General features: G+C 39.6%; 1 protein-coding gene across 2 annotated transcripts in view; it reads left to right on the top strand.

Annotated features, from left to right (window-relative positions):
• asic2 (acid-sensing (proton-gated) ion channel 2) overlaps positions 1-24,606 on the top strand; it is a 331,531-nt gene that overhangs the window by 164,893 nt on the left and 142,032 nt on the right. The gene's annotated exons all lie outside the window — the stretch shown is intronic.

The following is a 24,606-nucleotide window of genomic DNA, read 5'->3' as shown; positions in this document are numbered from 1 at the left end:
GTTGAGCATGGTTATTCACCAAATAGAAGACAAAGAAGTGAGAACAGGATTCAGTACACCTTATCATTATGAATATTTTTATGCCAGTAAGAAGGCTTTGTGTGTCCCATCAAAATGGTTCTTATATTCAAGGAACACGGACACGTTCCTTTATCCATTCATAGTATAAAGCTTTTCACAAGTGTGAAATAAACTGAGTTGTTGTCTTGTGTTGGTTGTCAGTCTCTTTCAGCTAGAAACAAATCCTATTCTGGAAGTTGTACCTAGGTAAATTCAATCTACTATTCTTTTCGGTCATCCTGCTGGATCAAAGCCACATTTAGGGCTCTTGAATTGAGTGCTTTCAGCTCATAGGCAGATGGAGCACATCAGGCCTTGTTACTGGTTTTATGATCCTGAAACCCTGTGGGGGAAGGTCTGCGTTTACCGCGCAGAACAGCGTTTAACTAAATGAAGGGAGGAATAAAAAGGTGGTTGACATCGTTACTCGAATCCTCGGTTCCTTGATGTTAACTTATGTACTTCACGTGCTGGCGGCATCTATGTTCTGTAGATTTACATGCAATATGGCCAACACTGTGGATTGAGGGATTAGTGATTATCAAACAAGAGTACTTTACATAATGAATATTCTATCCATATAGGCATGAGTGGAAGAAGTAAAATATGTTAATGCTGAATGGAATTTTAAATTTGTGGACATGCAAACAAATAACAGCTCCTTAAAAACTTAAGAGACCACTGCAAAATGATCAGTTTCTCCGATTTTAGTATTTATAGGTATGTGTTTGAGTAAAATTAATATTTTTGTTTTATTCTATAAACTACTGACAATATTTTTTCCCAAATTCCAAATAAAAATATTGTCCTTCAGAGCATTTATTTGCAGAATTTATCAAACTTCAAATAATGAAAAGAAAACAAGTTCATATTCATTTTTAAACAACACAATACTAATCTTTTAACTAAGGAAGAGTTCCGAAATCAATATTTGGTGGAATAACCCTGACTTTCAATCACAGCTTTCATGCGTCTTGGCATGCTCTCCACCAGTCTTTCACATTGCTATTGGGTGACTTTATACCACTCCTGGCGCAAAAATTCAAGCAGCTCAGCTTTGTTTGATGGCTTGTGACCATCCATCTTCCTCTTGATCGCATTCCAGAGGTTTTCAATGGGGTTCAGGTTTGGAGATTGGGCTGGCCATGACAGGGTCTTGATCTGCTGGTCCTTCATCCACGCCTTGATTGATTTAGCTGTGTGGCATGGAGCATTGTCCTCCTGGAAAAACCAATCCTCAGAGTTGGGGAACATTGTCAGAGCCGAAGGAAGCAGGTTTTCTTCCAGGAAAACTTGTACGTGGCTTGATTCACGCGTCTTTCGCAAAGACGCATCTGCCCGATTCCAGCCTTGCCGAAGCACCCCCAGATCATCACCAATACTCCACCAAATTTCAGAGCGGGTGCGAGACACCGTGGCTTGTAGGTCTCTCTTCCAGGTCTCTGTCTAACCATTAGACAACCAGGTGTTGGGCAAAGTTGAAAATTGGACTCTTCTTTGCTTCTCATTTATGAAGGGCTTTTTTCTAGCTTAACATGACTTGAGCCCTGTCCCTAGGAGCCTGTTTCGAACCGTTCGCGCCGTGCACTTCACCCCAGCTGCCATTTGCCATTCTTTTTGTAGGTCACATGATTTCATCCTACGGTTGCTGAGTGACATTCGAATGAGTTGATGGTCATCCCGCTCAGTGGACAGTCGTTTTCGCTCTCTGCCGGTCTGTAGCTTTGTTGTCCCCAATGCCTGCTGCTTGAACTTGTTCTTCTGAACCGCCGTCTTAGAAATTTTAAGGATGGAAGCAACCTGACGCTCACTGTGTCCTTCTGCAAGAAAAGCCAGAGTCGAACCCTTCTTTTTCTCCCTCAAAACTAGTCTTTTGGCATGGTCAATAGTTATTTTTTGATTCCAATTACTTTTGAGGTACTACTAGCACTGTTTTTGCCATCCAGCTGGTCCTATTCCAAGAGGATAGTGATGACCACAGCAGTGGTTTTTATACTTTTCCTCGTTAAATAAGATTTGGGTCAGGTGATTACCTAATCAGTACCTCATTAAGTAGAAAGAGGTGTGCTTATGTTGGAATTCAACAGACACTGGAATGGAATGGCTGTCATACATGTAGAGATGCTGATTTCAGAAAAATTTGCAGTGGTCTCTTAATTTTTTTCCATAGCTGTAGTTTAGTTTACTACCTTAGCTTTGATTCATAACTATGCCTACATTATATTTCATACTGAAAAGTGATCATATTCCCATAACTAAAGCCCCGTAAGTATTAACATAGTTGTATTTAGCTTTTTTTTCCAGTTATTTTTCGGTGACGTGATACACTAATTTGATAATTAGAGATTTGCTCTTTTCCTAACATTAACAATAGGTATTTAAAACATGAAATGAGGCTGCGTCCCTCTTTAGCTGGATGTTTTAGTTTGTTCCATGGTCCTGGTCAATTTGTATTCAATGTGTTTTTCTTTGGTTTTTGCTTACTTACTTATCTTGGCTGCAGTCTACTAAAGTGACAAGTCCATCAAAATGTTCAGTCAGACGACACAATTTTGCTGAATTAGTGTTTCTGTAATGTTTAAACAATCATTTCCATCAATTCTACGATATCTTCACAAACATCAGATACTTTTGTGATTGAATGAACTGATGAACTGACTTCTCGGGGAGTACTGTGGTGATAAAGTAAAGCGAGATAAACAAAGTCCGGTTCATGATGAGAAAAAGTAATCAGACTTGACGTCGAAGCCACTAACAGGTCAAAGTTTCTGCTTATCCTATAGTTACATTTGTAAATCATCTGAAATAAAATTCCAGACAATATAGCCTGTATTTTACTGTGTTTACATACATATTTACATGGATATACATACTATTTATATATTTCTCCTTTGTTCAAAAAGCATTATACTGAATGAAAGCTCAATGTCTCAGCTTATGCCTTCATCAGGGACACAGACAGTAATAATGGGGTGAAAACCAGACACCTTAGCATCTGACATTTTATACTCAAGGCTATAAAGTAAACCAAGAAACAAACTTTTTTAACAAGGGGCCACCAGTAACTAGTGGTAACAATCTCTCAGTTTTTCTTCCATCACACGGTTTTGTCTTCCGGTGTGTAATGAGCCTCACAGAGCAGCCAACCTGCTGTGAAATTTTTTCATTTTCCAATGTGTTATATTTTCTGTTTTAAAAAAGTCAAAAGCAAAGGTGAAATCAATCTTTTTAGGAGCACGAGCGGCTATTAATTCTGATTTGTCCACCAATGGTTATAAAATGCTCTGAAAACAGCTTATGTTTATGACCTTCGCTCCAATTGATCGATATTTAGCATGAAACCGTCAATAGGACATTTTTATTTTGAGAACAGTTTGTGTTTCATTCTAGCTATAGGCAGATTTCCTTACAAATTACACGAAGAACTTACATGGTCCTCTCTGCAGGATGTGTACACAATTGTTCATGCTCTGATAGTTACTCAGCGTTCTGTTAAATACAAGGTTCCTTTCAGTGTTATGGTGGAGTCAAGAATTTGATTAACTCCCCATTAAGCCCACTGGAGAGAGGACTGGCAGCAGGCTTTAACCGTTAAAACTAATTTAAGAGAATGACGTGAAACAAACTGCTTATTCTCCTTTATCCGGCTAAGACTGTGTTTTGCACGGAGTAATTTTGACTAATTGGTGTTACACTGGCATGTCTGACCTCACAAAGTATGAGGGGTTTTTTTTTTTTTTTGCAACCAATCTGTTTAGAATAAACAAGCAAAAATGGGTGGGCCTAAGCAATAATCAGCCCAAGACAAATAATTCTGGGGTGAAGTGGAGTTCAGGAGTAGCAGAACGAGAAAATTACTTCTGTCAAGAGGTAAAAGTATCAGTTAAAAGGATTGAACCCAGGCTGATATGGTGATGTGCAATAGTTTTTGCCTCTGCCTGTTTGGACTGTGAGCACATTTACAATATATCTGCATGCAGCAGTAGTGATGTAGCCTCCCAGAAGTCAGAGTAAGCCATATTTAACTATTGAAAATGGGCAGTGCAACCTTGGATCTTATTAATATGTATTAATTATGACGCCAAAAATCTGTGGAATCTCCCCACACGTTTGGTTTTGACGGGCTGGGGGCAGTCATGAACACTGTTTTTCTTTCCTTACTTCTTAACTAAATGACAGCTGTGAGAATGTAAAAAGAACCTTATCAAATATCAAGTGATTTTAATACAGTTTCAACATTAAATGCTTTCACCACAAACAATTCTGCCCAAAATGAAAGTAAACAATCCATACATATCAGTCGTTTTTTATAAAGTGATATATTTTTGGAAGATATTCCAGTTTTCATGTTTAACACCAAAACAGAAGTTCGACCATAAAATAATTCTGACATTATGTTGTTGAGTGCAGCCGGGCTTTTCCCCAGTATAATGAAAAAATAAGTTTATTCCAGACACTAGTTTTGCAATGTATTGAGCTGTCGTACCCGAGCGAGCTTTAGTTTTTGGCTGGGGAGTGGATTTACTTTGTTTTGTAGACACTGAAAAATAGAAAATCCTAGCCTGCAAGGAGGTGCACTTAGTGCACAAAGGCACAACGATTGTTTTTAATTTGTCTTTGCTATAGTCTGCCTTTGCTTGCACAGGACATAATCTTAGTCAAATTGTATGACCACATGGAATTTTTAAAATGAGCAGCACATCTCTAAAATTACATGCTGCAGGTGGTGATATGCCTTTACATGGCTTTGCAGATTTTAGAATGAAAATCATTGTTTAGCCTTAAAGTAGCTTCGAATCACAGAGTTTAGTACGAATGTGTGCACTGGTTACAAAATGTGCAATCAAATGGAAACCAGCATAACATACATCAGAGGGATTAGTGCAACTGAGCGCTACCATCGGCACCAACTGAAAACATTAGAGCAGCAGAGAACATGCAAATGCAACACCCGGCCATGTTTGACATCCAAATTTCCCTGTTTTGTCTTGACTGTTAAAGTAACGTCTATTAGCCTGTGCCGTTCTGTTGCCTACAGTAGTGCAGCACTGACTGAAGTAATGACCAACGGGGGAGAACATCAGACTTCTGCACAGTCATGCGCTCTACTTTCGGCTTCCTTGTTGCCAACTCAAAACATGCTGTGGATCTATAGAAAGACACGGTTATTATGGTTATTGATTATAGTCTCCCTAAAAACACATGCATCAAATTATATTGCAGCAGTAACAAACTGGCCCGTTTGAAATTAATTAAGTGAGATTTTGTTTGGACAATGGAGTGAACAGAGGCTCATCGGAGCCAGAAACAGCCCCCAGCAAGTTACTGAGTGGGCAGGTAGTTTTTGTATTCTGAGGCCAGGATATGTTTTTCTAACGATACTCTGTTTTTGGTTTTGTTTTTTTCAAACATCTGGCTGCTTTCCTGAGCAAATTATTATAATAAGTCAGATCAGCATCCAGAAGGGAAAAAAAAAACAAAAAACATAGCTCATTTAGTTCATTGGTGAAATGGATTCTAAATGCAAAGTCAATTAGAATGTGCTTTGGCTCTCAAAGGAGAATACACATTGGCAGAATGTCTTTGGAGAGATGAAGCCCAGTCACCAGTTCCTGGCTGAGAGCACGGCATTTCATAAAGATCGAGGCGAAGAAAACAGTCGGAGCTGCTACCACTGGAATTTGAGACTCGATAATTATGATATTGCGGAGTTGCTAATCAGACCTCAGAGACTGCTGTTGGTTATGACGTTGGTGCGTTTTCAGAGATGATATGGCAGTTCTGGGTCCCAAAGAAAAGCTCTACACTGGGCCTTGATCAGTCTCAATCACTGCCCAGTAATGCTCCCTATCCTGCAACATCATCTGATTAGCTAGACATTTTACACGTGGGCTTGCCTCTTTTATCTATTCTTGTTGTTGTTGTTTTTTTTCGCACCCTGCTAGATAGACCACTATGACATCAAGATGACTAATTTCCAGGTCACTTGGAAAGAAATCCATTCTCTGAATCACCTCCCTGACAGCGCAAAAACCCACAAAAACAGCTGTTGATGCTGCAGGTTTAGTTTCATCTATTAAAGATGTTAACATTAATCTATATGGTAATTGCAGATCTGCAATTAGAGTTTCTGTATCTATGTTTCTCTCGCACTGACATAAATAATGTCAAATTAAATATTCTGTGACAGTTTATTGTTGTTGTACAGGATAAGTGCTTTTAAAGATGATGGATGGGAGATTTTTAAAGGTAGTGATCATTCAGCTGGGAATATTGTCAAACCCTCTGCCAAACATTTCCTCCTCTTTGTGGATCTGTTGCTGTAAAATGGGCCTGAGCTTTTGTGGTGGATCTCTTCTCAAGTATTATTTCAGTTATTGCAAACGCCTTCTGCTGTATAAAGATAGATCTCCAGTCGCAGTGGGTGTAGTGGCATTTGCATTCAGCGCTGCACTCTGAATCCGGTGAGAACAGGCCAAAATTTTTTTTTAAATAGTGCAACAGCAACCTTGCTTGACATCTTTAACTGATTTACTAAGGTGGACAGCAGCTGTTTACCCCGAAGTTCCATGTGGTATTTCACATCTAGAAGTAGGTGTGACTAGGTTTGACAGTGCACAAAGGCTTCTTAGGCCGTCAGGGTGGACAGAGTGAGTATTATATAAGAGCACTACTTTATTTCAGATGCCAGAAAGTGATATTATTAGGAAACGCGACAATGTCTTAAATGTCAGAACAAACATGGAGCCAAAATGCACATAGTCCCTTGACTGCCAGGCTGAGAGCAAACCTCCTGCGTGTCTCTGTCCCTGCTGCGCATTTGCATTGGAGCTCCAACTGATAACACCCACCACTCCCCAACATGAAACTCCCTACACTGAGTCATTCATCAATATACATGAGTCACTTTTGTGCCGTCTGAATGGAACATCTACTGTCTTGGCTCGTTAATTCATTGAAAAACGAATGTGCAGCTCTGCAGACGCCAGCGTAGCTTGACTGTTTGTGCATGGTAATTTCAATTTTGTTTATTCAACAGTGAAATGAATGATTAATAAGTTGTTTTTTTTTGAGAATTTTTTTTTAATTATTATTATTATTATTATTTTGGTTTGGTTATAAGGACCTAATTTTTATATTGTGTGACAGTGCGAAGAGAGACACCCTGTGGATACATCGCAGGAGTTTGTCTTTGTTTCCAAACTTTTTTTCTTTTTTATCTTAGTAGATTAGATGTTCTGGCTACAAGTGGGGAACTATTTTACTGACGTGCTGAGAGGCCGCCGCTTTTGAACTCAGTGCTATATTCAGCACACCTTACTCAGCAATGAAATAATCAGTGGGTGTTGTCAGTCACTGTTAGCATATTAGATTAGAAGCACTACAAAACCAGTAAGGGAAGGCCAATCATGCATATGGCTGACACTGATCGAGTGTGATGGCTCTTTGAAAATGTTGTTACTCATTGTGCGTTAGTGGGCTATTTTGGAGGTTTAATTTTCCCTCACGTTTATTTTCGTCTTAAAATGTCTGGAACACTTGGTGCTCTAGATCCTGTGAAACGCCAGACAGAAGTGATGACTGTGTCGTGAAAGGGCTTTCCATTAGTTTTGCATTTGAAGCATGGTTACACTACACATCAGTGTGCTACACACAATCAGACTTAATTTACGAGCCCCCGAAGATGCACTTCATGCGTTGGTCTGTATGTGTGTTGGGTCGTTTTTTATTGTGTTGTGTGGTTTGTGTGAAGCTAATTCATATGTTGTCCACTTGGAGGTACAGTTCCATAATGTCTTCAGGGTTTAACAGTTTGCATGTTCTGTTTTTATGTTTCTCGTAGGCTTTGGCTTGAAGTTCACATCTAAAGCCTCAGATTGGGCTTGACTAGCTCCGAAGACCTTCATGAATAAGAAAGAGCTAGAGAAGAAAAGAGTTTTTAGTGTTTTAATGTAAAAACTGTTGAACGGGAGGACCATCGCAGTGGGACATTGTTGGTTTCTTTGTATTTTATGCGATTCTCATATAGTTGGTATACAGTTTACAGAGGTAACACTGCTGAGGTACAATACCTGTCATTGTATACACAGATAATTGCTATTTTTCTTTTTACTAATCCATGAATAAAATCAGACTGCATGATTCAAAAGGTATAATGGACTTTTTGTTATTAGATTAAATAGACTTGGAGCATCTGTTCAATAGGTCTTTAAGTGACCTGCATGTGTTTAATTCAGTCTCACTACTAAAGAATAAGTCTGGTGATTTTATACTTTACTCATGATCAACAAATCCCATGAGAAGACCAAAACAAACAATGAATTGATCCCTCTAAAAAGTATTGTGTGTGTAGCTAAAGCCTGATGTTCTCTAATTTTCCCCCCCTGTGCCATAGTCTGACTGTTGCTTTGAATAACATGCTCCTTCATTAACATGGGCATGGGGACTCAATCCAACATAGTCAGTCCTGCTGCTGTAAATACTCACTGGAGCACCAAATGTGTATTAATCCATTGCTGAAAATAGTCCCCAACAAATGCAGTATTTCCTCCTGTCCAATGACATTACGTATAATTTTTAAAAATGAAAAATGTTAACCTAAAATGACTTTTTGGAGGGGGTTGGAAAAAAGTTCAGGTTAGCTCAGTTTAGTTAGGTTAAATAAGGTTTAAGTTGTGCATATTGAAAACAAGTCTCCAAATTTCTACTAACACATTTCATGTAAGAAGTGTAGATCAAAGTGCTTTACATTAAGAACAATGCTTGGGGAAACTCTACCCTGCTTGTGGAGCTGCTTAGCACTTCCCTAACATAAACTTCTGTGCACCACGGCTGAAGTCTGAAGGTCAACCTGTACAGTTTTGCTGATAAATCCCACTGCTCCCATTTATCTCAACCCTGGATACTAACCTCTATAAATAAGTCAAACGCTGATTTTGTGTTTACAGCTCGTAATCCTGTGAACACCATGTACCTGTGGGTTGGTATGGAAAAAGTAAATCTGTCACAGAGATGTAGCATATGAATGCGTTGTAGTAGCTTATATGTGAAACAGTTGACTGCGTTGAGTATTTATTTTTTTATACCTACTTAACTATATTCATGGTCACAGTTGGACTAGAATTTTTCCCAGCATGCATTGGATGGAGGACAGAATATCACTATGAAAAGATCATGCAGAATTTGTAATAAACCATCTCTAATATATAACATCACTAATTCACGTAATAGTCTTCTATTGAAATACCTTTTTCAGTACAATTATATTTCATCAGGATGGTATCTCAAGGGTTGAGGGCAAAATGACCCTGGACAGAATGACAGCAGAGTGAAACAGTGAAAATACAGTGCAAAATAGCAAAGACACAGAAGACAACAACACAAAGCTGCACAAAAAGATAACAAGGACATTATAATGGCAGGTTAACAGGTGAGGAGGTGAGTTATGTGTAAAATGTTGGCAATAACTTATCACTCATAACTATGATACCGTGGGCATGTTTAGGTCATGCTTCCAATATGTTGTTAACCCTACAGGCTGATCAGCGGTGTCCACTAGTGTAACACCAGGCAGTTTTGTTTGGCCTACCTTCAGGGTGGCTTTCGAATTTGGAAGTTGCTTTGAATGAAGCCATTACTCCAAAGTTAACTGCATTTGCCACAATTATAAAGCAATCACTGAGCTAACGCAAACACGCACGCAAATGAACACGCACACGGAAAAAATTGTTTTTGTTATTTACATTAGATCGTTTTCATTCTCTATAGACTCATCATAACCCCAGCTGAGACTGTGCTCCCAAGAAAAATGACAGCATCAGTCGTTTCGGCAAATCCCCCAAAACAACATATGTATATGTTCAAGTGACATATCGCTCCAGTGGCTGAATGAATTATGAGTCTCGTCTATCAAAGGAGATATTAAGCTACCGGTATTGTAGAGCCACAAAGGCCGTGGAGGGAGTGGGGGGAGTTGGATGGACGGGAAAACAAAGCGTTGGATTTAAACACAAGAGACTGCTGTTGGTTTTCTGTTTCCCGCTGACAGTTAGCATTGGATTCTTTTAATCACAACCATGATCATTCCCTAACCTAAACAAGTGGATATTACCATAACCATGACGATGAAAGTTCCCTAACCTTGACAAAGTACGTAAAGGTGAAGTATGTACGTACGTACCAAACCGTGATCTTTCCCTAAACTTGGCCGTGTTCTGTTTTTGCCTAAACCTAACCAAACCTTAACCATGGTGTTGTTAGATCATAAAACGGACTTATTTTTACAACAGTAATTAGCAACAATTTTGTAAGGCACAGACAAATGATGTTGTCCTGTCAGTAGTGGTGTCAGAGCAGATAACACTTGTATATGATGTTGTAGGGGGCACAGACAAACAGTGCATCTGGTCATTTAATTCGGAGGACTTGTTACCTTAACAGTAACCACTACATGCCCAACCCCAACCACCATCCATTTAATTAATCTGACTCTAACCCTATACGTAAAGATTCCATGAAGTGAACACTTGATTGTCCTGGAAAACTGTTCGCTCCTGGAAAACAGTGCGTCTTCACAAGTGAACTAATGCCGTACTAGAGGATGTAACCCTGAAATTCCAACCATTAAAGTTATTCCAATTTTTTTTTTTTTTTAACAATGCCGCCCTTCTGCATATCTCATTAACCTGTTACCAGACAACCCCATTTTTTTGGGCACAAGCCTGAAAATAATGTACTCAAAATAAACCTTTTGATTACCGTCATAGTCTTGGTCTCCTTTTGAGAGGTAACACTTTAAATTTTACAACCAAAAAGCCCCCATTTGCTTAAACCAAAGATTGACTCCTCACTGTCTAAAACCTAATTTCATCACATTAAGGAAGTACTGAGACCATTTGATTGGACATTTAACCTAGCTCTGACCTTAATCTTTTCGAAAATCCAAATTCCAACCCTAAAATTTAACGGCATACCATGTGAAATGGCTAAAATAAATGGTAAATGGCTGCATTTACAGAGCCTTTTAGCCAAAGCCCTGCAATTCACACACAAACACACTCTCACACACTGATGGCAGCGAGCTGCTGTGCAAGGTGGTGGTCTGACCGTCGACAGCAGTTTGTGGTTTGGTGTCTTGCCCAAGGACACTTTAACATATGGACAAGAGAAGCTGGTGATTGAACTGACAACCTTGTGATAAGTGGACAACGTGCTCTGCCTCCTGAGCCATAGCCGCGCCTGTGAAGACCAGTTTAATGTCCCAGCACGCGCACACACTCACAACTGTTGTTGGTTAGAAACATGCTGTGTGTCTTTCTAATTTAGAAGAACACTGAAGTGAAAAAAAAAAAAGAGCCAGGGCTGCAAACCTGCCTACAAAAATCTCCTCAGGTTGCTCTGGTTGGAAAGAAAATTACTAACGTAGTTTTGAACGGGAGGAACCCACACAACAAACAAAGTCGGACAAAAAAAGCGTTGGAAGAAGAAAGGGCACATTGAGACTTATTTCAAAGGTGAAAGTCACAAATGTAATCATGCAAAGTGAAGAGAAAGTATATACAAAGTGCAAAGAGTCAAAGGGAAGTAAACAGTAACTACCCAGTTAATAATCAGTGGAAAAGGACAGGTGGGCGGAGAGCTGTTTTTAAAGTCGATTGATTACTTTGACAGAAGCGAGTTATCTGCCATGACACACACCGACACACACACACAAACACACACTTCAGTCACAATTCAACAACCATCGCCTATTAACACCTTCCAATAATTTTCTTCTCCGCGTATGTCAACCTTTCAATTCTTTCCCAGTGAGAGAAATTGTGCATTTAGAGACAATTTTGCTGCATCATGCCCGACGTTTTGAAGATGTTTGTCCAATGGGTTATCTTGATATTTTCTATTCTCTGCCTGCCTCTGCCTATTCTTTGTGACTTTGTTTTCCAACTTATATATATTGTTAGCGATCTCTTGTTCATAATTTCTTGTAGAGCTGAAATAATTAGTCAATTAACTAGTAAATTGATTGACAGAAGATTAATTGGAAACACTTGATATTTTGAATGGTTAGTAATTTTTTCCAAGCACAAATGATTGGAAGCTGAATACATTTACATTTTGGACTGCTGTTTTAACAATTTTCTGATATTTTGTAGACCAAACAATTAATCAGTTCATCAAGAAAAATAATCAGCTGGTGAAAATGACATAAAACACGATTTCTTTATACAAACGTAGCACTTTTTAAAACAGTGTTACGAAGTGCTTTACATAGCCAAACCAAAATTAAAACAAATCAGCAGTTACATAAAATCCAGCAAGTACAAGTTGGAGATTAAAGTAGAATAAAATACCCCCAAATATAATAAAATAAAGTAAAAACAGTAAAATACACAGATAAAGCATTGTGGGACTTGAAAAATAATGCTTTGGACTGATATTAATAAATGGCTTTTTTTAAAAGCTCAGTTTTAAGAAATGATTTAAAAGACTTTATGATTACACATTTCTTTTAGTCATGAAAGGAAGAAATGGTTTAAAAGTTTGAGTTAACTCAATTTCCATTTGCTAGCTTTTTCTGGAGCTTTCAACCACATCTCAGTGTCTTCATTAGCGGCCGGAGATGGTTCAGCTGTCATCACATAACCTATGTAGGCAACTTTGGTTGTGTGATAACAGTTGATGTGGATCACTGCTTATCAATCCGCCTATGAAGACCATGATATCCAGTTGAAAACACCAGTGAAAGATAGTAAGTGGACTTTGAGTAAAGATTTCTCTGTGAAACATGATCAAAAATTAACCTTCGTGCTCAACATATAAATGTTCAAATATTAGAGTTACGTTTGAGAAAAATGTATCCTCACATCCCATCGGCCCATTAGCAAATGTTAGTAAAAGTTTTAAAAGTTACTATATTTCTAACATCAGAAGAATTATTTCCTAAATTTAGACTGCATAATGTTTTGTGTCAGAAAACATGAGAAAAAGTAATCCGGATTGGGGAATCTAAAAACAAACAAAAGAAGAACCTAATAGTGTTGAAAGAATTTATGTTGAATTTGTTTTGAAATTTCTTTGAGTGCTTTGAATTACAAATGTCTCATTCTTAATTCAGTTTTACAAGTTTTCCCCTGTTGTGTTTTCTTCACAATGTGGATGAAGTCTGCCTGGAGGGTAAACTAATACAGATTGCCTTCAAACATTTGTTGTTGCCCTGGATTATAGTCATTATTCTCATACCTCAAGTCAGAATACAAAAAGACCAAGAGACTAAGTTCCTTTTATTAATAATTTTAATTGGGTCTGTTTTTCCGTCTCATTCTTTGGTGGAAACTTCATAATTATGGCATTGTGAACCTTTTAAGATTTAATTAGCTGCAGAGTCAAAGCTACATTAGATCTCGTAGCTTTAAATCTTTCAGAAGAAGGACGTCAACCCCTTGAAGAACTGGGTTTAACATTTTCCTGAAAGATTTTATTTGGACATTACCAGTGTAGTACTGTATGTAGCGGTTCCCTACACACATGGGTGAACATTTTCTATTCTTAACTGTAAATTAATTAGACTATCAGGGGAGAGGTGAGAAGGCTGGAAGATTGAACAGTGTTTCTCATGTATCTTTCTGGGGTCAGGTCTGAGAACAAATAGTTTGCTCCCAGTTTCCTCTGCAGTACTGTATTAGTGAGCTGAAGTCTACACTGACAGCTCTACATAATGAGGCCGAGTGGGGGTGTTTACTTGACCCCAGCCCCAAGGCTTTCATCCACTGTCAGGTCAGAAGCAATCATGTTAGCCAGCGTGAGTACCCAAACCATGGCACTGTGTTGTGCTAGCTGGATTTTCTTCTCTTTTGCCAGATGTCAAAGCTTCTGCGCCGCGAACTTGTATGCCCAGCTGAGACGTGGCCGTCACTTTACATGGGTTCATTCATTGCTGCAAGGCTGGGTATCAGTCGTACTATGCAGCTGTGGGACCACATCTGAATACAGTGGAAAGAGAATGAATTGAAGAAAAAAAAACAAAAAGCTGAATCTGACTGAAGTGAATCAAGATATAATATATTTAGTGTAATTTATTTTTAATTTAGGGCTGTTTGTTGATTCAATGGGGCACACTGAGAGCAGAGGGCTCCGTCTTTTTATATGTCTGTTTTGGAGGTCTGCTACTAAGTTTCTTCACAGTGAGGGGGGACAGTGGACATTCCCCTGCCAGTTTTCAGAAAAGCATGGCACCGTAGGCTACATGATTCAAAAACCATTAATGGTGCACTGAAAAGAACCAACAGACACTTGCATGAATGATCCAATAAACTGGCTTTTTTTTTTTTTTTCCCCACTTCTTCTTCATTCTGCCACAGAGAGATTTTCACCGAGGAACTGTTTATAATATTCCGTTGGGGGAAAACATGATATGCAGATGACTTAATGGACAGTTAAACACAGATATATGTGCTGTTTTCCAGCTATGCATTTAAAATGAATGAGTTCCGCATAATGTCTGTTTTCGATTACAAAGGTGGTCGTGCTGCATTCACACTTCCATGTTTCTCTTCAGTCAACCCATGAGCATTAAATAAGCAGATGACTTGTTTGTGCGACAAAACAGCTACACATCTACAGTTCAAATTGTAAGCTTGTAAGCAGCTACACCCCTAGTCGTTGGCCTGAATATAAGACGACCCCGATTATAAGAAACGCTTTCCTTTTTTTTAACGCCTGTTTTTGAATAAAATAAAGTCTTTCTGAACGTTAGAGATGTTTTAAGTAAAACAAGAGTGCAGATATACAATATTGTACATCATCTAAATTTTAATGATAAGGACAAAAAGTATTGTCAGATTGGAACGGTTTTTTATTTAACTAAATAGCCAAGTAATAATTGACAAGACAGTCTCACACACTCACTCACTCTCCTGTTAGGCTCTGGAAATTGGTTGATTTTGGGAACATGGAAAGGTTTTCTGTCTCTTTTAGCATTTTAAAGTCTGTCTGTTTGGGCTCGCCATCCTCTCGCGTGACATGATATAACTCTAATTCCTGGCTACTTGACAGATTTCGATCAATTTCTGCAGTACAGATGTCAGTAAATGCTTGACGGGAAAATGTGTAACGTGAAAAATGGATGAGTGGGAATAAATAACTCCAACAGATACTCTGTAGACACACAGGTAGAAACTTACTAGCCTAGAAACAATCAAGGGGGGTGCACACATTCCAGCCGTTGATCTGATTATGCACATGATTTGAGCATGACAACTGATGGGACCAAGTTGGACCGGGTCTGATCCAGTCTGAGTCAGTTGGTGTTGACAGTCGGCACATAAAATCATATAATGTGTGCTACGTAAACATTCTAATCTCAGTTCTTCTGTTCCAGTTGCTGCCAGTTGTTTGCATAAAGATTTCTTTTTGGTTATTTGTGACTGACAGTGGCGACTGCTGACATCGCTTGTGTGTCGCTTGAGAATTTTAAAAAAAGAACTTTATTTGAAATTAGGAACAAACGACCATAATGGTTGTTGTAGGATTTGTGGTGTCGTCTACCGCCAGAGCTTCGCTTGTTACTGACCGGTTATTCAGTATGTTGTCTAGTGTATTCCCTCACATGTAAGGTTCATGCCCCTTTCTGACTGTCAAAGGCTTAACAAGAAATGTGCTAGTTGGTGGATGGCCCAGTCTTTGTAGGTTTCAGCTAGTCTACAGTTTTGTTCCAAGCTCCGGGCTATAACCAACACATGACACAATCCTCTCTTAAAGCCCCTGACTTGAACTTGGTTTCAAACATTGTTTGTCTATAGAATTAAATATTCATGACAAAATAAGAAACATAGTTAAAGTTATCGGGGGGAAAAACATCCTTAGTTATTATCTGTGCTTTCTCACTTCAAGCCAGTGAGAAAAGCAAAGAGAAAAAAACAAATACAGAAATCTCTTCCGTGAAATAACCAAAACTGTTTAAACCGTGGGAGGAAATGTGTTCATGTAGGACCATAGTGGCTCATAGTAAGGAAGAGACTGAGAAAATAGATTTTTAGGGCCTTTAAATTAGTAGGCTCACTGTGTAACACTAGATCCAGTACTTGCTCCTTTCAAAGAGAATATCTGCTGTTATTAAAACGTACAGTATATATATCTAGTCCTTGAATATAACACAACCCTCATATTTTAAAATGTAATTTCCAAGGAATAAATATTGTTATATTTGGTACAACATGGTACTCAGCTGCTCAGCTGCTCAGCCTGGGTCCAGATGGATAGTTGCATTAGCCATCTGATAGCATTCCTACCCTTACATCAAACATCAAAGCGTTCAAAGGCAGCTGTTTGAAAACACATCACATGAGACAAATTTTAAGATTGAGAGTTTTGCATTTAAAACCCAGTGTAAATGAGATCAGTAGAAAGCATTTTTTACTAGAAAGGACTACAACAGTGTGTTGGATGTAGACCGTACGCTCACGGCTCATCTTTGAAGTGCTGTGAGGATTAGGCTGGATTTCAGCGTGGTTAGTTGGCTGGTGTCAGATAGATCAGTGGTGGTGACTAGATGCTCGTCTGAGGATGGGGATGAGCATCTGCCAGCAAAAGCTTTGAAAAGGGGGCCCTTATTAATGACTTTGCCTCCATCTTATCTTACAGTCTCTTGCAGTAAAACATGAGCCCGCTCAGCTTCTCACATTCTCTATTTGCCTAGTATGCATTCCTGAAGGATGGCACTGCAACATGTAGGAGTGCGTTTGTAGCTAACACAATAGGGATTAAATTTCTCCATCTTGAGTAGGAGTTGAAAACTTTTGCTGAGTGCTCTGTGAGTGCAGCCTGGTAATGGCGACCCCTCCTCACATCCCTCCCCATCTGTCTCTTTGTTTGAGCAGTATCAGAGTCCCAGAGGAGCTCCACAGACCTGCAGCTCTGTCACTGCCTCCATCGTGTTCTTCCACTACTCACACCCAGGTGTGTGTGTCCGTTTGCGTGTTGATCGCATTTAAACAACCGCGTCTATAAGGTGCAAGATGCAAAATGGGATTCCTCTCGACGATGAATCGGGGAGATCTGGCAGAAGGGGGTTTCGATACCTTTTCCAAATAAGGGAATGCAATAGACCCACTTCCATCTCATTCAGGCCAACCTCCTTGATTTACAGACCTCAGCATTTCACATTCATTATCTGTTCTCCATCTCTGAGGCAGCTATCAGCTGTGATCTAGTGGGTATAAGTGGGTCTGATTCTTCCACATCCGACCTCTGGTGCTCCACATTAGCTACGATAATTTCATTTATGTCTCATATTTGCAAGATTTTCTTCACTTGACTGAAGACGTTCTTGACCCTCAGCATGGGGAATGATTAAAGAGCCATATTGTGTTGAGGTTCACAGTTCATTCTTGACCTCGGAAACAGGAGTTGACCAAATAATTTCACTTCAGGGTCCATTTAGGCCTGTTCTCAAGCTTTTGATCATATCACATGATCTTCATCGGCAGACAAGAGTTTACTCAGTTTGAATTTCTGCAGAGAAAAATTAAAATTTGAACTTCTACAGTTCAATGATAACTGAGTAAACTCAGGAAGCATTTGATATGGTTGAAATCACTAGAGCAGCTATTAGATCAACCTTGAGGTGAGACTGTTTTGTCAACGCTATATTGTGTACAGGCAGATATGTAGGCTGTAGCAGGGGACAAAAAAAAATCATGCAGTTTAATGTAAGTTAGACTTCAGTTAAATACAAATGATCACTTGAGATAATCCACCGTTGCTTAAAAGTATCCTGTATTGTATGAGGACAGTCTATGGGCTACTGTTAGCGGTTAACAGGATGGAAACAAGCCTTTCTTTGACATTCAACATGTGCTGTCCAGCCTTTGTATTTCTCATTCTCTAAGAGTTCCTAAACACACCTGCAAATTGAATGAAGGCATATCAGTGTATTAGACTCAGTCCTACTTGAAAACCACTGAATTAAAAAAACAGGTCTTGAGTGTTTTATTATTTTTACCCTTGGCAATCATACAACATTTATAGCAACAGGGGTTTGCCTTTGTATCCTCTGGTAAACATGTTTTCCCCACCTACATCAGAGATGTAAACATCCATCACTGAATTCACTTTTCTCCTGCTGCTGTGTAAGTATAATCCTCCACTGTTGCTGTTTCCAGATGTCGTTCTATATTTTAAAGTGGCGGTTTCGTAAGATTTCAGCCCTGGTTGATTTGGCAACACCTGTAGTTACTGGTGGCAACAGAAAACGCAGTTTAATACTACAGGTCACAGAATTCTGGGGGCAGCAGAACAAACTATTGTCGTTTTAATAAAGAAGTCAGGAAATAATTGGCCTTTTTCCATCTTTCTGTGAGAAACCGTGATCTGATTTTATGCTGCACAGAATGAGTCTGCGAACACCGGGGCAAGGGGTTGGTTACCTCAATGAGAAGTTGGATGTGTTCAGCCTGTCGCCTGCAGCTCTTCATCTAACAGCTCACTGTGGCTGCTCCTTCTTCTTCCATTACTCCCTGTAATATTTCAAACTGACCCGCTGTCCAAAAAGAAGCTGAAAATGACCGTTTTGCAGATGCGATTTTGGACGAACGATAGAGTCAGTGCTAAGCTCACTGACAAACACGTTGCATTTCCTGTGACTACTTCATAATAAAAGTTTCGCCAGTTAAATGCTTTCAATGTGAAGCTGCAGCAGTAGGAAATGTTCGGTTTGCATCAGCAGTAACTTAATACAGCATTTGTTTAGAGGAATGTCGCCACAGACACCCAGTTCATAATACTGCAAATATAGAAATATTGCAGTACTATCGTCAGTGGGCCATAGGCTCAGTCACCATTGTGTTACCTCATTTGGCGACAGATAGGGACTTAACAGACATTTATTTAAATGAAGATCTTCAAGATTGCCACTTTAAGGCCACGGACCAAGAATTTGAAGCCTCCCCAGCCTCTGCTGTGTTTGTCATGATCATCTTTTGTTTACTGTAATTGTAAATTGGTCAGTCATGTGTGAAATGAAACCAGGTCTGGTTCTGCTGCCGCTGCTTGCCCTGTCTTGTTCTCATCTTTTATGGACTGAATGCAGTCAAATGAGGCTGGAGCTGTACAGACAGTTTCATTCCGATGTTGATCTGCTGCCTGGTGTATAATAGTGACATTTGCAAAAATAAAGTAATAAGATGAGAGATACATTACAAGCAGTCAGTGTGTCATGCTGCCACACAGGTGAGGGAGTGGAGGTTTGTATGCCGCCACACAAGTACGCTCTCAAAATCTTCAAAGTCCTAGTTTTGTGCCCCTTGGTTTTATCGTTCAGGCCAATTTTGTTACCAAAACATTTTTCAACATTGTCCTCTTACTGTCCAGCCACCATAGTCCAGATGAAAAAAGAGACAAATTGATAAAATTGTTGAGTTTTCCATCTGAGTTCCCTTCAATTTTTAAAGTTGGTGAGAGCAATGAGTTTAAAAAGTAGCAACAAGTGGAGCAGAGAATGGTCTACGGACGTTGTTTGCCCTGGGTTTCACCCCTCAGGACACATACAGGCTGCCACACCTTGTTAGTGTACATTGTTGGGGTTGTGTGCAACCTAAAAGGAATACCTGGACACTCTTCATGACTGAAAAAATACTTCCACCTCCTCTTCATGATTTTCGAATTAAGGAAAATTACATAATCTATATTTTTCTTTATATCTAATATCTTCTCCTAAAAAGATACTTGAGTATATGCAACATCATCAATTGACATGAAGATCTCTGTTTCAAAAGGAATAATTCGGGTTTGTCAAGATTATTCCTTGTTATATGTTTAATATAAATACTTCTTAGATGCAGATCTACTTTGTTGTTGATTGATCAATCAGATGATCACTTATTGATTGACTTTCACTTATTGCAGGGCTTGCCATGTTGCTTGTTATTTCAGCGTATGTAGCAAAATTATTAGTATTTGCACATCTGAAAACTGAGCGTCCTAAATTAATAAGCTAGTCTGCGGATAGCCACATGCAACACTGGGCTGTATTCATTGTTGCTTTTCAAGTTGTGCTTATGTAAAAGGTTTTGGCATGTTTTGTATGAGTGTCTTTTGAATGGTTAGAGCTGGGGAAAACCCTTGTGGGGAAACAGTAGGCTAGTAATGTTACCTAGCGTTAGCAGCTAAGTAGCAGTTAGCCATATATCAATAGATTCCCAGTATTGGTAATAGCACAGAGTTGTGTAGTCAGGTGGAATAGGCTATTGAGAAGAAATGAAATCCCAATGTGGGGTTTTATATTTTATTTAAGGCTAGAGATTGTCAAAAAGTGCCTCAAAACTAACTTTATATTTTTTTGGGGGGGACACCAATGTTGTAAATTTCTAAAGTAAGTAATGAGATCATGGTGATGTGAATATACAGTGGAAACTTCTTATAGTGATCATGGTTCCAGTCATCAACCGCTTATATGGATCAAAAAGCTTGGGACATAATCATTCCTACACAAAAGCTGTTTGACTGTCCAGAATGCAGCTGCGCATCTGGTTTTTGATCAGCTTTAAAGGTCACATGTCACTCCGCTGCTCACTGACCTCCACTGGCTACCCATGGCCACCCAAATCACATTCAAGTCACTGATGCTTGCCTACAGAGTGACTTTTGGGTCTGCACCCTTGTCCTTGAAACTCAGGGTTACGCTCCTTCTCGACCACTGCGCTCTTCCAAGGAATGTCGTCTGGCATTGCCATCCCCTGCACACAAGGCAATCAGAGTCCATGCTCTGCTCATTTGTTGTTTGCCTGATGCCGGAACAAACTACCAAATGTTATCAGAGCACGGGCGTCTTTCTCTATCTTCAAGAAGCTACTGAAGACTCAACTCTTCCGAGATCACCTCCTCTCATAACACCTCTGACACCCCAACATGCCTAACTAGCACTTACTGCGCACCTTGTGTTGCACTTCTTTACCCACTCTCCTTGCACTTGAATTGAATAGGTCTAGCACTTACTTCAAGGTCTTCTGCTGGACTGAAGCTTTGGTGATGTCCCTTACTTGTAGGTTGCTTTGGATACAAGCGTCCGATGTCTGAAACCACTTTCCCATTAACTTGAAAGTAGTCTCAGACATTAGGACCCAACTGTATTTATATGTACATCTATATGCATATCTATTTAATTATTTATTTGCCTCACTGCCCCCCCATCGCTTGCATCTCCCTTGCACTCACACAAGTGGCATATCTTATTAGAGCCACGCAGACTTTGCTGATGAGAAGTCAGTTAAAAGCAGATTGATAACAGGTATTGAAAAATGGTGTCAGGAAGAAGTAATTAAATGCATTGGATAGGCTTTCAGTCTGCTTGGCAGACAGGTATTCACTGAAGCATGTAGGCTGACACACAAGCAGCCAACACCAGGGATCAGAAGCTAGGATGACGAGGAAGCAACGTAGCTGCATGGCAGCATTGACAAGTGTTGGTGAGGAAGGATTTCATGTCTGTCTGCCCGGTGCTTCTTGTATAAACTTCTTCCTAATATAGCTTCAAAGAAACAGGGTTGAGAGGCTTCTGAGTCACCATGGGGCATCTAAACAACCACAGACCACATCAATAGAGAGCTGAGGCTTTAGTTTTGAGAAGCAACGAGTGTATCGAAAGGTAAATTAATGTTGGTCTGATGCAGAGCAGCTATAGGGGCTGGGCCGGGGCCACGGGTATATACTTAATTCAATGAATGTGAATTTCGCTGTCACCTTGGCACATCCCAAGCCGGATGGAAACATGTTGTTACTGATGAGTACAATGACAACTGCAATCCTGCTTTTTTTTTATGTGTGTGTGTGTGTGTGTGTGTGTGTGTGTGTGTGTGTGTGTGTGTGTGTGTGTGTGTGTGTGTGTGTGTGTGTGTGTGTGTGTGTGTGTGTGTGTGTGTGTGTGAGAGTGACAAATCTCAGATCACAGATGATTCATTCAAAGAACGTAGCACTAAAGGAGGGCTGCTGAAAGATTCAGCTCTTCGCCTGCTTGGGGAGAAAATGAAAGTCAGTGCTGAGCTTTCGAGTGTGTCATTAAACCTGTCTGTTTTTTTTTAAAGTTCTGTTCGTGTGTGAAAAATCATGGAACATGGTCAAAATCAAAAATCAGGCTTTCCTCAGTAATGCTGGATCTGTAGCCGCATGTGACTTTCACATGGTGCTCTCATCCCATTGATTTCCCAGGTTACTATTAACCGCCATGAACACTGTGATCACCTGCCACTCAGCCATTATGCCTGCGGTTCAAAACACAATCTCACTGTCACAGCCACTCAGAAATTCTATTGGCATCACAAGAGCTGTCGAGCAGGGTTTGGCATGTCCCCTCCATATCACTGCCACTCTCCTCAAACCACTTGTTCTTATCATTGTCAGTGTAGGGGCCATCACTATTACCAACAACAAAATAAAAAAAAAATAAAGCAGGATCATTAAAAATTATGACTAAAGCATTTCCATCCCTCTCAGAAATAATTTGATAGGATAATTGAAAAAATGATCAAGGTGAATCTGCCGAATCCCTAAACGCTTTCATGTTAAATAGGCACTCACATTAACACTGTAGGTGGCCATTCAAGTGCGAATTAAACAGGAATATAAAGGCAGTTCTTCTTAGAAACAAAATGACCCGCTCACCCCTGGCCAGAAACCCAAAACAAGAATTACATCACTTGTATCAGTAAGAGCAACCAAATGTGTTCAGTAGGAATTAGAGTGGAGTGCTATGAGGTAATTACGGCTCATCTTCCGAGCAGAACTGCTTCAGTTTGTGTGCTGTAGAGCATGGTGTTCACAAGGGCTTGTTCATATATATTTTTTACTTATTACTAATTGGCGTGGTGGGTTTGGTGGCAGTTAGGGTTTCTTTGTGTATTTTAGGCTAAAATAAGCTTTGATAGAAACAATTCTCACTCACTGTCTTTTTCTGCTTTCCTGACTGTGAGATGCTCGACCAAACAGTGGAGATAACTCAGTCAAAAGTTTGTTTTACCCATTTTATAATAGGATCCAGAAAGAAAATATTATAACAACAACTGCTGCTGCTGCGGCTGCTGTTGCTGAAAGGGCAAACCGGGAATAAACAGCATGGATTTCACTCTTATAACACTAAAGCTACAGATAGCAGAGTCTAAACTAACAATGGAACATGTTAACCCTCTTTCTACACACAGTTTTAAATGTAACACAACAGATGTAAACAGTTATTACTCGACGGGGCTAGAATGAACTATTGACTGACAGCCCTGCCTGCATCGCACCAGGGGCTTGTTTCACATAAACAGACTTTCACCATGGCTTAGATCCAACGGATAGGTCTCACTTCATCGCTTCCCAAAGCTGTGTAATTTGGACTGTTTTACGTGAAAGTAATTCGCCAATGTATTCTCATTAGATTGAGGCTGATTTTAAACAAGCAATAAATATGTAGCTGACGGAGGAACGGGTTCAATCAGCTCTGTTCCCTCCAACAGAAACATGTGTTCCTGTGGTCTCTAAAACATTTTCTCCTTTTTGTTGTTCTCCACAACACTCTTAGCAGACTACCAATTGAGCCATATTTTCCTCTGTCTGTCAGTATTTAGGATGTAGCATTGATTGTTACAATATAGGGTATATGCAGGTTTTGAAAAGTCTTAAAATGCATTGAACTCAATTTACTTAAAATAAGGCCTTAGGAATGTTAAAAAGTGTTTTCTGAATCCAATCGCAAGCTCTCGTTAGACATTGCACACTGGGGCTGTTTCAACAGTACTGTTAAATCCTTTTTGGTTTGTTTCAGTCAGCACCATCAGACCTACAGCAGCTAGGAAAGTCGTCGTCAATTTTAGGAAAAAACTAAACGAATGAATCATTGTCAGTTGCTTAATCCATCCATCAATTCTCTGCTGCTTATTCTTGGTATTTCATTAGGAATTTTTAATATATACTGCTTTTAAGTATTAAAAAAAATTATAGAATAATAAATCATTCTAGGCCCTATTGTCCCTACTAGTTTTCCATAATGCTTTCATAGTTTGTGATCACAAAACAGGTATTTATTTGAATTCTGTGCTGTTAAAAAGTACTTAAAAACTGCAACCTGTAGAGGCCTTGCAGGAGAAACACATCTCGTAGTCTTGAAATAGCCTTGGAGTAGGGTGGCTAACTTTAAAAGGTTAAAGTAAGGTTGTCCTTGTTTTTGTACGCTGTCTAACTTGTATTAGACTACCAAGTTTATCCATCCATTTACTTTACCTCCTTATTTTATGAAGGATAACAGGGGGCTGGAGCATATCCAAGCACAGACTGGGCTGAAAGGCAGGGTACAACGCTGGACAGGTTGCCGCAAGGCTAACACATACTCACTTTTCAGACAAGATCTGGCCGAACTCAGTAGATCAGTTGGACAGGTTTTGTGAAACCTTCTACTACTTTGGATAGCTGCTGTAGCACCCACAGTATCAGCTGTCTCAGAATAAGCATCTTGGACGGTCCTCTGACCAACTGTCTTTCTCAGAACTACCTCCTATCACCCAGCTGCGCCAGAACCGG

Source organism: Xiphias gladius, chromosome 3 (genome assembly GCF_016859285.1).
Source record: "Xiphias gladius isolate SHS-SW01 ecotype Sanya breed wild chromosome 3, ASM1685928v1, whole genome shotgun sequence".
NCBI lineage: Eukaryota > Metazoa > Chordata > Actinopteri > Istiophoriformes > Xiphiidae > Xiphias > Xiphias gladius.
The sequence above is the reverse complement of the archived record's forward strand: the minus strand, read 5'-3'. Positions and strand labels throughout refer to the sequence as shown.